The following is a 12,962-nucleotide window of genomic DNA, read 5'->3' as shown; positions in this document are numbered from 1 at the left end:
ATCTTGCAAGTGTTATCTAGGAGAAAGAAAGAATCTTGACTCTACTTGGCTAGAACTTGGAGTGTTTTCTTAACTACATACAAATGTCGAATTTCACAAGCTACATGTGATTTTTCAGACTGAAAAGTATAATTTCAAATAATTCAACATTGAGGCCCAAAAACTCGCGGATTTGCTCTAATGATCATCAATTTGTTGTTGGGATATTAATTAATTGTGAAAAGGATCCTGAAACTGCAGTATATTGTTGAGTCACGGAAAGGCAAAAAAAGAATAGTACCATTTTCTTGAGTAAGGCTGGCATGTTCACCTTACTGAGGTTGCAACTTTGAGCTCTGAGCATGTAATCAAGAACCCCTTGGGCCTTGTTAATATGGGTAAATATGTGCCAATTATCTGGGAATTGTTGATGATGAGAGGTTCACATAGATAAAGGCAGTAACAATCTTCTGTCCCTTTTTCTTGCAATTGACTGCCGTGAAATTCTTAGGATATATGGAACAAGAATTGCAAGGAACATAATGCCGAACGACATCCAGTAATGTTTCAAGTAAAGGGTAACATATGATGATACTAGAAGCACAGTGAAGAGAAAGGCCCAAAAAATAGCCACTGCAACATCAAACCTGAATGAAGTAAAACATGATATGAATAAAAGACATTGAAAAGTTATTGAATCTAGAGCAATAAACAGCAGAACTTGGCATGTGTAATATTTCAACCGAATTTTGACTTGGTTGAAATCTAAAGGAAAGTATCCTAACTGCTTTAGCATTCTCATATTTCCCATATCAACATCCTCATTCTGTTATTTTTTTAATTACTTTGTCCGTAAGTGACCTCCTTATAAACAACTCATTACAAGAACCAAAGATGAGACATTTTAAGACAATCTACTAATTGTCAGGTACCTTGGAAAATGTATCTATTAAGAGTTTTGCTACAGTTAATCAACAGAAAAATGATCCAATTTTTATCTATAATAATGTGCAAATAAATAAGTATTTTTTTTAAATTAACGCAAAGATATGAGTTAGATCTTCACGGTCAACTTCTAAATATGAGAAAAGTGAAGAATAAATGAGCATCCAGAAAGGATGAGACAGTCATGCATGAATCAAGTATTGACATTATAAGTGCAAACCAAAGATTTGATACACATGCTACAAAATGACTTCTCTGTCTTGGAGCCTGTTGGGTTGCCTGAAGAAGATATGATATAAGTTAAAGCTCAGCTCTTTGTACGAAATCACTTAGCTAAAACCCAATACTAATCTTATCTCCAACCATTAAAATTCTTTGACAAATCCATAGAGCGAACCGACAGGCCCATACAAAAGACACCGACAAAACAAATTCTCGGTCAAGATTTATTTCAGGAGAAGAAAAGGAGTTGTTGATACAGACCATCATAAAAACACCAAAAATACCTGCCATTTCATTCAATGGTAACAGGCTGACAGCAGCACATGGAAGGCTAAGGTTGAATAAGCAAAAATTATCATTTTGTGAACCATCTCGATCATTGCATAGAAGGCGATCATCCCCTTTTTATGTCTACACGAAAGAGATAATCTTGCAAAAATTCGATACCAAAGATGTCCAAAATACTAGTACTAGATTCTTTGGTTGCGCCACTTGCCTGGATGATTACTTGATTAGCATGCCATGCATTCGCTTTCCATTGTTATATGATATATTTCACTGGATTAAATGTTGAAGTCAAAGATGACTAACTTCCTTGAAGATATCAAATTTTTTTACCTAGGTCTATGCAAACCATCAAGTTTAGAAGTACATTCTAATACAATCCAAGATAGTGCACGAGAACCCACGCCAAAGTTGAGCTATATCAGCTACACTAGTTGCTGTTGTGTTGTTCCAGTATTGCCTTGAATAGTTTAACAAATTTATGTATAATGCTTATAGCCCAAAGTTTGAATGGATACCAGAATCCACAAGATGCCGCAACTGTTCAAATAAGATACCGGTACATACGCAGAATATTAAGAGTTTGGTGGCGGGCAGAAGGAATTTAATATTGTGAAAACCAGTGACTAGAAGCCCCTATATGAAGCACACCAACCTGAGGCCCTGTAACTTCCCTACCAATTTAAGGAAGTTGAAGGTCCTGTAATGAGACCTAATTGGAGAATAATGGCAGTATTTATCAGCCATTATCCAAGGTATTTATGCATTCCTTTAACATCGAAATAATGGGGAGTAAATGGAGGTTAAATTCTGGGTTAAATTTCACCCGTAGAAATTCCCCAGCAAAGTCTAGTTTTGAAGCTTAAAAAGCTTTACAAACATTCACTGCGTACCATATAACTACATAAGTTCTGGCACCATTTTTTTGCTAAGACACCATTTCCAGGAAACACAAGTGATTTCCGGCAAGGCACTTTGGACGAAGAAAAATTGGATACTCACACGACACACACTAATTGTATTCAATCACTTCGAAGTTACATTAGCTACATCGGCAAGTGTTACTGATTTCTTTTATTTGTTAAAATCATTTATTTATTATTTATACACACATACGCACATATATTATCGGGGAAAACATATTTATTCTTTTAAAATAAAATTACAAAGTTAAATCTGAAAAGAAATGAAGTAGCACAATAATTTTATACCAAATGTTTGGAAAATGTATTCCGAACTGTGGTATATTATAACCCTAATATGGTGAGATATAATAATCTTATTCTATTATGACATGGTGGAAAAGTATTGTTCTGTTATTTAGAGCTGATACGATGGATGAATCATTGTTCCAACCTCCTTCCTAGATAGGTTAGTTATAAGGAACTTAGCCACGAAAAACCTTAGTTTTTTAATGCAAATAAATCATTTTGACAGATTACAATTGTTTCTGTTTTTCAATGTATGCTTTACGTCTGGAATTGTCGTTGAAGTTTATGTTTTATGCTTAAAACTACACTTTATTCTAACTGTTCATACCGAGAAGAGATTCCTATCACTCACCCTTTATACCACTCCCAAATGAGACTGCAATTGAGTTGAAGGGAGACTGATATCGAAGTGAAGGAACATTGGGAATGTTAAGTTTCAGACAAGAGATGCGTGTCTGTTGCTGCTGTTTGGAATAAGAAGTTTATAACAGTTGTTTCGGAAAATAGATTGATTTTGATATTTCAGGCTTAATATTCTTGTAAATTTCTTTCTGAATTTTTGAAAACATTGCCGTTAACATGCTTCGGGATTCAGGAGTGACAAGTATTAATGAAAAAAGGTATTGGAAATTGCAAGGGAATGTTGGTTTATTGGTGGACATTCTAGACGAAAAGGACTCAAATACAAGGAATGATCCCTTGTTCAAGTAAAGTACTTACTGCATCTTAGCAACTGTTTTTGGTTAAAAAACTGATCAAGTTAGATCAATTAAAGATTCAACCCAAGAAAACTTCAACACCCGGAGAAAATAAACCGCATAGTTTGCTCAAGATCCTACATTTCATTCTGCTAGACTTCATTTCGATTGAACAAAATTAGCCACATTTTATTTAATCTGCTGAGCAATAGAGAATTGTCTAACCAATAACATTATCTCCATTTCATTAGAACCACGCAGCAAAAGCACAAACACAACAAATATGTTATTTTTAGAACCAATAATCTGGAGAAATGATTAGCAGTAAACTCAAGTATTCCTCTAAAATAGGATACAGTACACGCTACACGGAACAAAATTTAAACAAGTGTGCTTACACATTTCATGCTATCAATCATGTAACACATCACAGGCAATTCTAACCCAAAGTAACACCAAATCACACCGAATCTGTTTATAAAACGTCACTGATCAAGGAAACTCAAAAAATCATGTCGCGACATCAAAATCCTCGTCAATGATCTCAATTACGAACCAGATTAAGATAGAGAGACGAATAAGCATGGCTTACCAGGTAGAGAGGGAAGGAGTGGGAGAGAATACAGTAAGAGCGGGGCACTTGTGCTGCGATCGGATCTGGTAATCTCTGAGCTGCTCCACCAATTTCGATCGAGTTATCATTGGATTTCTCCCTCCAAATTCCTAAGTTTCAGATCGATTTCCTATCAATCCTGTTTTATTCAGAATTTTCCAACAATAAACGAGTGCCTGGGGCAATCCTACTTCTCCCCGAGCATTTCGCGGCCGGGTGCTATATTTGACTTTCCGCATCTGTATCTATGTTTTTATATATTATTTTGTCTCAACGTAAAATGATATATATATATATATATATAATTTTTATATATTATTTTGTCTCCACGTAAAATTATCAATATATATATTCGAAAAAATTATAGTTGAATTACGATAATCTTGTCGTGAAAAAATAAAAATTTATGATAAAAAGTAAAAATCTCAAACTCTCAAAATTTACCAAACTACACATTTTATAATATTTTTCTCTCTACTCAATTGTGATTTTATTCACAAATGAGATATCTATTTATAGGAAATCTTTACAAATAATCCAAAAATAAAATACATCATTACCTACATCATCACACACTAATTTTCAATATTTACAACTCTTATTTTCAACATTCAAATATTCAACATTCAAATATTCAATACACACATTTTAAATATATTTTTCAACACTCCCCCTTGTGATGATGATCATAATGATTGTCTTCATTACGTGTTTTTATACTGCCTCGTTAAAAACCTTACTAGGAAAAACCCAGTGGGATAAAAACCATAGCAAGGGAAAAAGAGTGCAGTCACGTAAACTCCCCCTCATGTTGACACGAACAATTCTTCACAAATGTCGTAGATTGCGCATCCCAATATTATATATATGCTTTCTGAATATTGACGTAAGCGCCTTTGTGAAGAGATCTGATGAATTTTCACTTGATTGAATGTGACGAACATCAATACATTTATTCTTCTCAAGCTCCTTGGTGAATGCGAAGAACTTAGGAGGAATATGTTTAGTTCTGTCGCTTTTTATGTATCCTTCTTTCATTTGAGCAAAACATGCAGCATTATCTTCATATAGTATCACAGGCTTCTCGTCGAATGATAATCCGCATGAGATTTGGATATGTTGGGTCATTGATTTTAACCACACACATTCTCGAATTGCTTCATGTAGTGCAATAATCTCGGCATGATTTGATGAAGTTGTTACTAGCGTTTGTTTCTGTGAACGCCAAGAAATTGCAGTGCCTCCACGAGTAAAAACATATCCAGTTTGGGAACGTGCCTTGTGTGGATCAGATAAGTATCCAGCATCGCCATAATCAATTATACTTGGATTAGCATCTTTTGAATACAAAAGTCCCAAGTCTGTCGTTCCTCGTAGATAACGGAATATATGTTTAATTCCGTTCCAGTGTCTCTTTGTTGGATATGTGCTAAATCTTGCCAACAAATTTACGGCAAAAGATATATCAGGCCTTGTACAATTTGTAAGATACATAAGGGCACCGATAGCACTTAGATATGGTACTTCTGGACCAAGAATATCTTCATCTTCTTCACATGGTCGGAATGAATCCTTTTCTATGTTTAATGATCTAACAACCATTGGAGTACTTAAAGGATTTGATTTATCCATATTAAAACGTTTAAGGATCTTTTCTGTATAATTTGTCTGGTGAACAAACATTCCACATTCTTTTTGTTCAATTTGTAAACCCAGACAATACTTGGTTTTTCCAAGATCCTTCATTTCAAACTCTTCCTTCAAGTATGACACAACTTTTTGAATTTCCTTATTCGTTCCAATGATGTTTAAATCATCAACATATACAGCAATAATTACGCATCCAGATGTTGTTTTCTTAATGAAAACACAAGGGCATATTGAATTATTTACATATCCCTTTTTCATCAAGTGATCACTTAGTCGATTATACCACATTCGACCAGATTGCTTTAACCCATATAATGATCTTTGTAATTTCACAGAATAACATTCTCTGGGTTTTGAACTTTGTGCTTCAGGCATCTTAAATCCTTCAGGGATTTTCATATATATATTACTATCAAGTGATCCATATAAGTAAGCTGTAACAACATCCATAAGACGCATTTCTAAATTTTCAGATACCGCCAAGCTAATCAAATACCGAAACGTAATTGCATCCATGACGAGAGAATACGTTTCTTCATAATCAATTCTAGGCCTTTGAGAAAAACCTTGTGCAACAAGTCGAGCTTTATATCTCACTATTTCATTTTTCTCATTTCGCTTTCGAATAAAAACCCATTTGTATCCAACATGTTTTACACCTTCAGGTGTAAGGACTATAGGTCCAAAAACATTACGTTTATTTAGCGAATCCAATTCAACCTGGATGGCTTCTTTCCATTTTATCCAATCCTGCCGATTTTTACATTCACCAAAAGATTTTGGTTCATGATCTTCATTATCATTTATGATGTCGATTGCCACATTATAAGAAAATATATCATCAATTTCTTCTATATCTTTTCAGTTCCATATTTTTCCAGTATTAATGTAATTGATAGAGATTTCATGATTTTCGTCAGTTTGTGGTTCTGACAGAATATTTTCATCATCATGTGTTTATTCAGGAACACCATTCTCTATTTTGTGATCATCATGTGTTTCTTCAGGACATCATTCTTTATTTTGTGATCATCGTGTTTCTCTATAAATTTTCTTTTTCGATGATTTTTATCCTTGGAACCAACTGGCCTTCCACGCTTCAGGCGTTTAATGACATCATGAGTATCTTCAATTTGTTTCTTTGGAATTTCAATTCGAGCAGGGGCATTTGCAGCATGTATATATGATTTAGTTACCCCTTTTGTGTCAGCAAATGCATCTGGTATTTGATTGGCTATTCTTTGCAAGTGTACAATTTGTTGTACATCTTTTTCACAATGTTTTGTTCTTGGATCCAGATGTAACAATGATGATACATGCCATGTAATTTCCTTTTCGGTATGTTTCTGTTCTCCCCCTAACATTGGGAAGATTTCCTCATTAAAATAACAATCAGCAAAACGTGCTGTGAACACGTCGCTTGTCTGAGGTTCAAGATATCGAATGATTGATGGACTATCATAACCGATATAAATTCCAACCTTTCTTTGAGGTCTCATTTTCTTTCGTTGCGGTGGTGCAATAGGCACATACACCATACATCCAGAAATTCTCAGATGAGAAATGTCTGGTTCTTTACCAAATGCAAGCTGCAATGGGGAGTATTTATGATATGCACTTGGTCTGATGCGAATTAATGAAGCAGCGTGTAAAATTGCATGTCCCCATATAGAAATAGGGAGCTTTGTTTTCATAATCATTGGTCTAGCAATCATTTGCAGACGTTTAATCAATGATTCAGCCAATCCATTCTGTGTATGTACATGAGCAACAGGATGCTCAACAATGATTCCCATAAACATACAATAATCATTGAAAGTTTGGGAAGTAAATTCACCAGCATTATCAAGTCTAATTTTCTTGATTGTATAATCGGAAAATTGATTCCTCAATTTTATTATTTGAGCAAGTAATCTTGCAAATGCAACATTTCGAGTTGACAATAAACATACATGTGACCATCTGCTGGAGGCATCAATCAATACCATAAAGTATCTGAATGGTCCACATGGTGGATGGATTGGTCCACAAATATCACCCTGAATACGTTCAAGAAACATTGGTGATTCAGTTTGGATTTTGGCTGGTGATGGTCTTATAATAAGTTTTTCAAGAGAACATGCTTTACATTGAAACTTATTATTCTGAAAGATCTTCTGGTCTTTCAGCGGATGACCATGTGTATTTTCTATAATTCTTCGCATCATTGTTGAACCAGGATGTCCCAATCGATCATGCCAATTGGTTAATATTGAAGAATTATCAACTACCATGTTTGATTCAATCGGACTTATATGTGTATAATGCAATCCAGTAGGGAGCATTTGTAGTTTTTCAATCACATATTTCTTTCCTGATTTATATGTGATAAGACACATATATTTCTTATTCCCTTCATTCATTGTTTGAGTATCATACCCATGAGAATATATATCATTAAAACTCAACAAATTTCTTTTCGATTGTGGTGAATATAAAGCATCATTGATAAAAAATTTTGTACCATTAGGTAACAAAAATTGTGCTTTACCACATCCTTTAATCAAGTCTACAGGACCTGATATTGTATTCACCGTTGTTTTTATTGGTTTTAGTTCCAAGAAATATCTTTTATCTCGGAGGATAGTGTGCGTTGTACCACTATCGGGTATGCAAACTTCAGCTTTGCTCATAGCATTTTCCATTTTTTGAACTTCAAAAAAATATGCAATGAAATAAAATTACTGGCAATATATATTTAAATATAACACATATCATAATTATACAATAAAACATTATATGGATACATGAAAAATAAATTATTGTACATTTATATTCTACCACTATATTGTTCATTTTCAGAGAAATCATTGAGAAAATCTGCAGCATCATTATTGTTCATTTCTATCCCACCAACATATTGATCATTTCCAGAGAAATCATTCATAAAATCACCAGCATCAAAATGAGTTGAATCACTCAAATGGTCACTGCGTTCAGTGAAGTTGGTCTCCTTTTCTTTCCCCTTTAATGATTCTTTATAAAGTTTACAAAGGTGTTCAGGGGCTCGACAAATTTTGGACCAATGTCCTGGAGTACCACATCTGAAACAAGAACTTTCATATCTTTTTGAGTGATTCTCATTAACACTTGTATTCTCATGATGCCTTTTCTGTGGATGGTTTGGGACGCTCTTTTGTGATGAATTATAAAAATAACTATCTCTATTGTTTTCAAAACCACGGTCTCGACCACGACCACGACCACGTCCACGTCCACGTCCACGACCACGACCTCAACCTGGACCTCGACCTCGACCAAAACCTTGTCTTTGAATTTGATTTTGGTTTCCAGGTTTAAATTCATTTTTACTTACAGCATTTACTTCTGGAAATGCTGTTGATCCAGTGGGTCGGGACTGATGATTTCTCATTAATAGCTCGTTGTTTTTTTCCGCCACAAGAAGACAGGCGATGAGTTCAGAATATCTCACAAATCCACGTACTCTATATTGTTGCTGTAGAGTAATATTTGATGCATGAAACGTGGAAAATGTTTTTTCAAGCATTTCCGATTCTGTGACCTCATGTCCACAAAATTTTAGCTGCGAGATTATTCGATACATCGCTGAATTATAATCGCTGACTTTCTTAAAATCTTGGAATCTTAACATGTTTCATTCATCACGGGCGGTCGGAAGTATAACTTCCCTTATATGTTCAAATCTTTCTTTCAATCCTTTCCACAAAGCCATGTGATCTTTTTCAATTAAATATTCACATTTCAATCCCTCGTCGAGATGTCGACGCAAAAATATAATGGCTTTTGCCTTTTCTTGTGATGTCGATATGCCATTTTCTTTTATTGTCTCACTTAGACCCAATGACTCAAGATGCATTTCTACATCGAGAGTCCATGGCATATAATTTTTTCCCGTGATGTCGAGCGCAACAAATTCGAGCTTTGTCAAATTTGACATGGTGGTACTAAAAAAAATTACGATGCATTTTATTAGTTAATGAATATTGCAATACAAAGTAATGGATAAACAACAAGTACAAGCATTTGTAAAAATAAAGAAAACACACGAGGAGGATATTCTCCGATAAATAAAAGACTCGTGAGTATGATAACCAAAATAATTAAAAATAACCTTGAGAAAGCCATCTTCTTTTTTCTTCGAAAATTTAGTGAAGAATAATTTTTAGAGAAGAAGAGAAAGTTGGAGTGATTGAATGTGTTTATGAGATCATATTTATACGGCAAAAACTAGCCGTTTTGTTATCGTTTATGACCGTTGGTGTATAAAAAAAATAAAGGTATGTATTTGTATAATTTTATGGTAATAATATGGTGTATATAATATTAGACATATTTAAATAATTATGTATATCATATCATATTATTATAATGATGTGTCATAAGATATTTTATTTAAAAATCTTATAGGCTTTTATACTTGTCGTATCCCTTACCGGGAGTGTGGGATGTCGTCTTAACATCCTCCCAGGATTTATAACAAGTTTTTGAAAAATTTATTTTTATTATTAATAATAACATTATATTATATATTAAATATATACACAATAAATAAATAACAGTAAAATAAATATTATTACTTTTGTTACCTTTTTCTTCTGTTTGGAGATTGGAAAAGGATGGAGGACTTTTAGAGCTTCGTGCTGATAACGTGTTGTGAAAAAGTAAAAATTTATGGTAAAAAGTAAAAATCTCAAACTCTCAAAATTTACCAAACTACACACTTTATAATATTTTTCTCTCTACTCAATTGTGATTTTCTTCACAAATGAGAGATCTATTTATAAGAAATCTTTACAAATAATCCAAAAATAAAATACATCATTACCTACATCATCACACACTAATTTTCAATATTTACAACTCTTATTTTCAACATTCAAATATTCAACATTCAAATATTCAATACACACATTTTAAATATATTTTTCAACAAATCTGTCATAATTTAGATTTGAGTAGGTTTTTATAAGACGGTCTCACGAATTTTTACCTGTGAGACGAGTCAACTCTACCGATATTCACAATAAAAAGTAACACTCTTAGCATAAAAAGTAATACATTTTCATGGGTAACTCAAATAAGAGATCTGTATTACAAAATACGACCCGTGAGACCGTCTCACACAAATTTTTGCCTTTAGATTTTTAATGATGTAAATTGTTAATTTTTATTTATTGATTTGAAATTTTTTTTTATCGTTTTTGTAGAGTTTGATGATATCTAGACTCAACTGAGCCCCACGATTTATCACTAATCTCTCACACAATATGGTGTCTGATCCAACTATCTATTTGCTATTATTTTAGAAAATTGCAATTTTAGTAAAGTAACGATAATAATTCAGATTTTAATTATGTTACTTATCACAATTTATTTTTCATCTGTTATCCTAGATTTTTTTTTTTTTGTTTTTCCAAATCACTAAATTCATCGAATGATGCTTATTTGACATAAATACTCTCATATGTGACTCACGTAGCTCATTGAACAGAATAGTTTGGGTTTACCATTGTCGGCCGGGCTATCGAGTTTGTTTTGTCACTAGCACGGGTTAAAAGTTAGAAGCATCCGTTGTAATGCAAATGTAACATTTTTTTTAGTTATGAATATAAGTTTTGAAAAAAAATTGAATCTTCAATTCTAAATTTTGAGAAACAGAAAAATACAAGGACAAAAAAGGAAAACAATTTCAAAAAAGATACGAGCTGTTAACCAAAAAAAGTCCTTGATCACTGGTAGAAAAGAAATGCATGAACCCATAACAATGAAGGTAAAGCCAGATTGGCACTCATTTGGTAGCAGTAAGAAATAGGAACATTGGCATCAATCCCACGGACTTGAAAACCCTTTTCTAGAAAAATGGTACTCCATTATCTCCAACATTTTGGTCCAATAGGAGGCGTCAACCAAAAAAGACAGGAACCTGAGATTTTAGTTCAAGTTGACATGTTTTGAGATTTAGTCAAGTTGGTCTGTTTTAAGTTTTAGTCATGTAACTTATCAAAATTTAGTTCTCATCCAGTAACTTGGACTTTTGAAAACAAATTTTTAACAAGTTGCGGGACTAAAACTCAAACATGTCAACTTACCGGACTAAAATTACAATTTCACACCATAATATTTAGGCTCGATTTGGACAAGTACTTATAATTTTTTTTTATAAAATACTTTTTACAAACCTTTTGTAAAAGCTTTAAATGTTGTTTTGAAAATAAATATGTGTTTGGACAACTATTCTATAAAAAAAAAGTCTTTACAATTAAAAAAATATTTGAACAACTTCCTCTACTTCTCTAAAAACATGAAAAAAAAACACATCTAATTTGTTTTTAAAAAACTACACTTGAAGAACATTTTTTTAAAAGTATTTTCATAAGCTATTTACAAAAATCTCGTCCAAATACAATACATCGAATATTAAAACTAATACATAATATATTATAAATCTAGACGTGGAATATATCATGTATCAGACAAATATTTCCAGAAGTAACGTATTATGATCGAGTATCAAGACATCGACTCCAGTAAAACAATGTCTTGGTTTCAAATATTATTTCCAAACCCAAGTAATTCGTATTTTAGTTTCAGGTACTTGATAATCGTAGCCTGGCACAAATATATTATGCAATAAGATCATAAAGTTATAGCTTTGCAACTTCACGATTAAGTCCGGCATTTTAATGTATAATGGTACTTACTACAAGTACAGGGTGTTATATTATTAACATATTTACTCAAAAATATTATTTTTTTATTATTCCATTTTTTAAAATATTTGTACTATTCAATTTCCACTGAATTAGTCTCATAAATAAATCATGATAATTACATTTTTGGTCTTGTAATTTGCACTTTTCTAATTTATTGATCGTGTTAACAATGAATTTGTATTTTTAGTTATGTAACTCGATTTTTTTATATATCATTTTTAGTCATGTTAAGATGAATTTACATTTTTAGTCTTGTAACTTGCATTTTTTTCCATTTTAGTCTCTCTTTTTGCGGACGAGGATGTTGACATGTATTTTTGGAAGAAAACTTCCACAAGTTGTCGTGATTTTTGTAGAATATTATTTTGAAAGAAATTCGAGGAACTCCCGTTAAAAAATGACAAAAAAAAAAAAGTAAGTTACATAACTACAAATACAAATGCACCGTTAACATAACAAAAAAATAAATAAACATGTAAGTTACAGGACTAAAAATGCTAATTTATCCAAACATGATCAAAAATAAAAAAAATATACAAGTTACAAGCCTAAAAATGCAAATTTATTGTTAAATGGATAAAAAATGGAAAAAGTGTAAATTAGTGGGAAAAAAATTTAAAATTTC

The 12,962-nt window shown here is 32.6% G+C and overlaps 1 long non-coding RNA gene across 1 annotated transcript; it reads right to left on the bottom strand.

Annotated features, from left to right (window-relative positions):
• Positions 1-363: 363 nt before the first annotated feature.
• LOC142531556 (uncharacterized) lies at positions 364-4,197 on the bottom strand. Its single transcript, XR_012816323.1, has 2 exons — positions 3,933-4,197; positions 364-626 (listed from the first exon to the last, which is right to left on the bottom strand). It is a non-coding gene; the product is annotated as an uncharacterized LOC142531556 (long non-coding RNA).
• Positions 4,198-12,962: the final 8,765 nt, after the last annotated feature.

The sequence above is a fragment of the Primulina tabacum genome, chromosome 17 (genome assembly GCF_025594145.1).
Source record: "Primulina tabacum isolate GXHZ01 chromosome 17, ASM2559414v2, whole genome shotgun sequence".
Classification (NCBI taxonomy): domain Eukaryota; kingdom Viridiplantae; phylum Streptophyta; class Magnoliopsida; order Lamiales; family Gesneriaceae; genus Primulina; species Primulina tabacum.
This window is presented reverse-complemented; position numbering and strand designations above follow the sequence as displayed.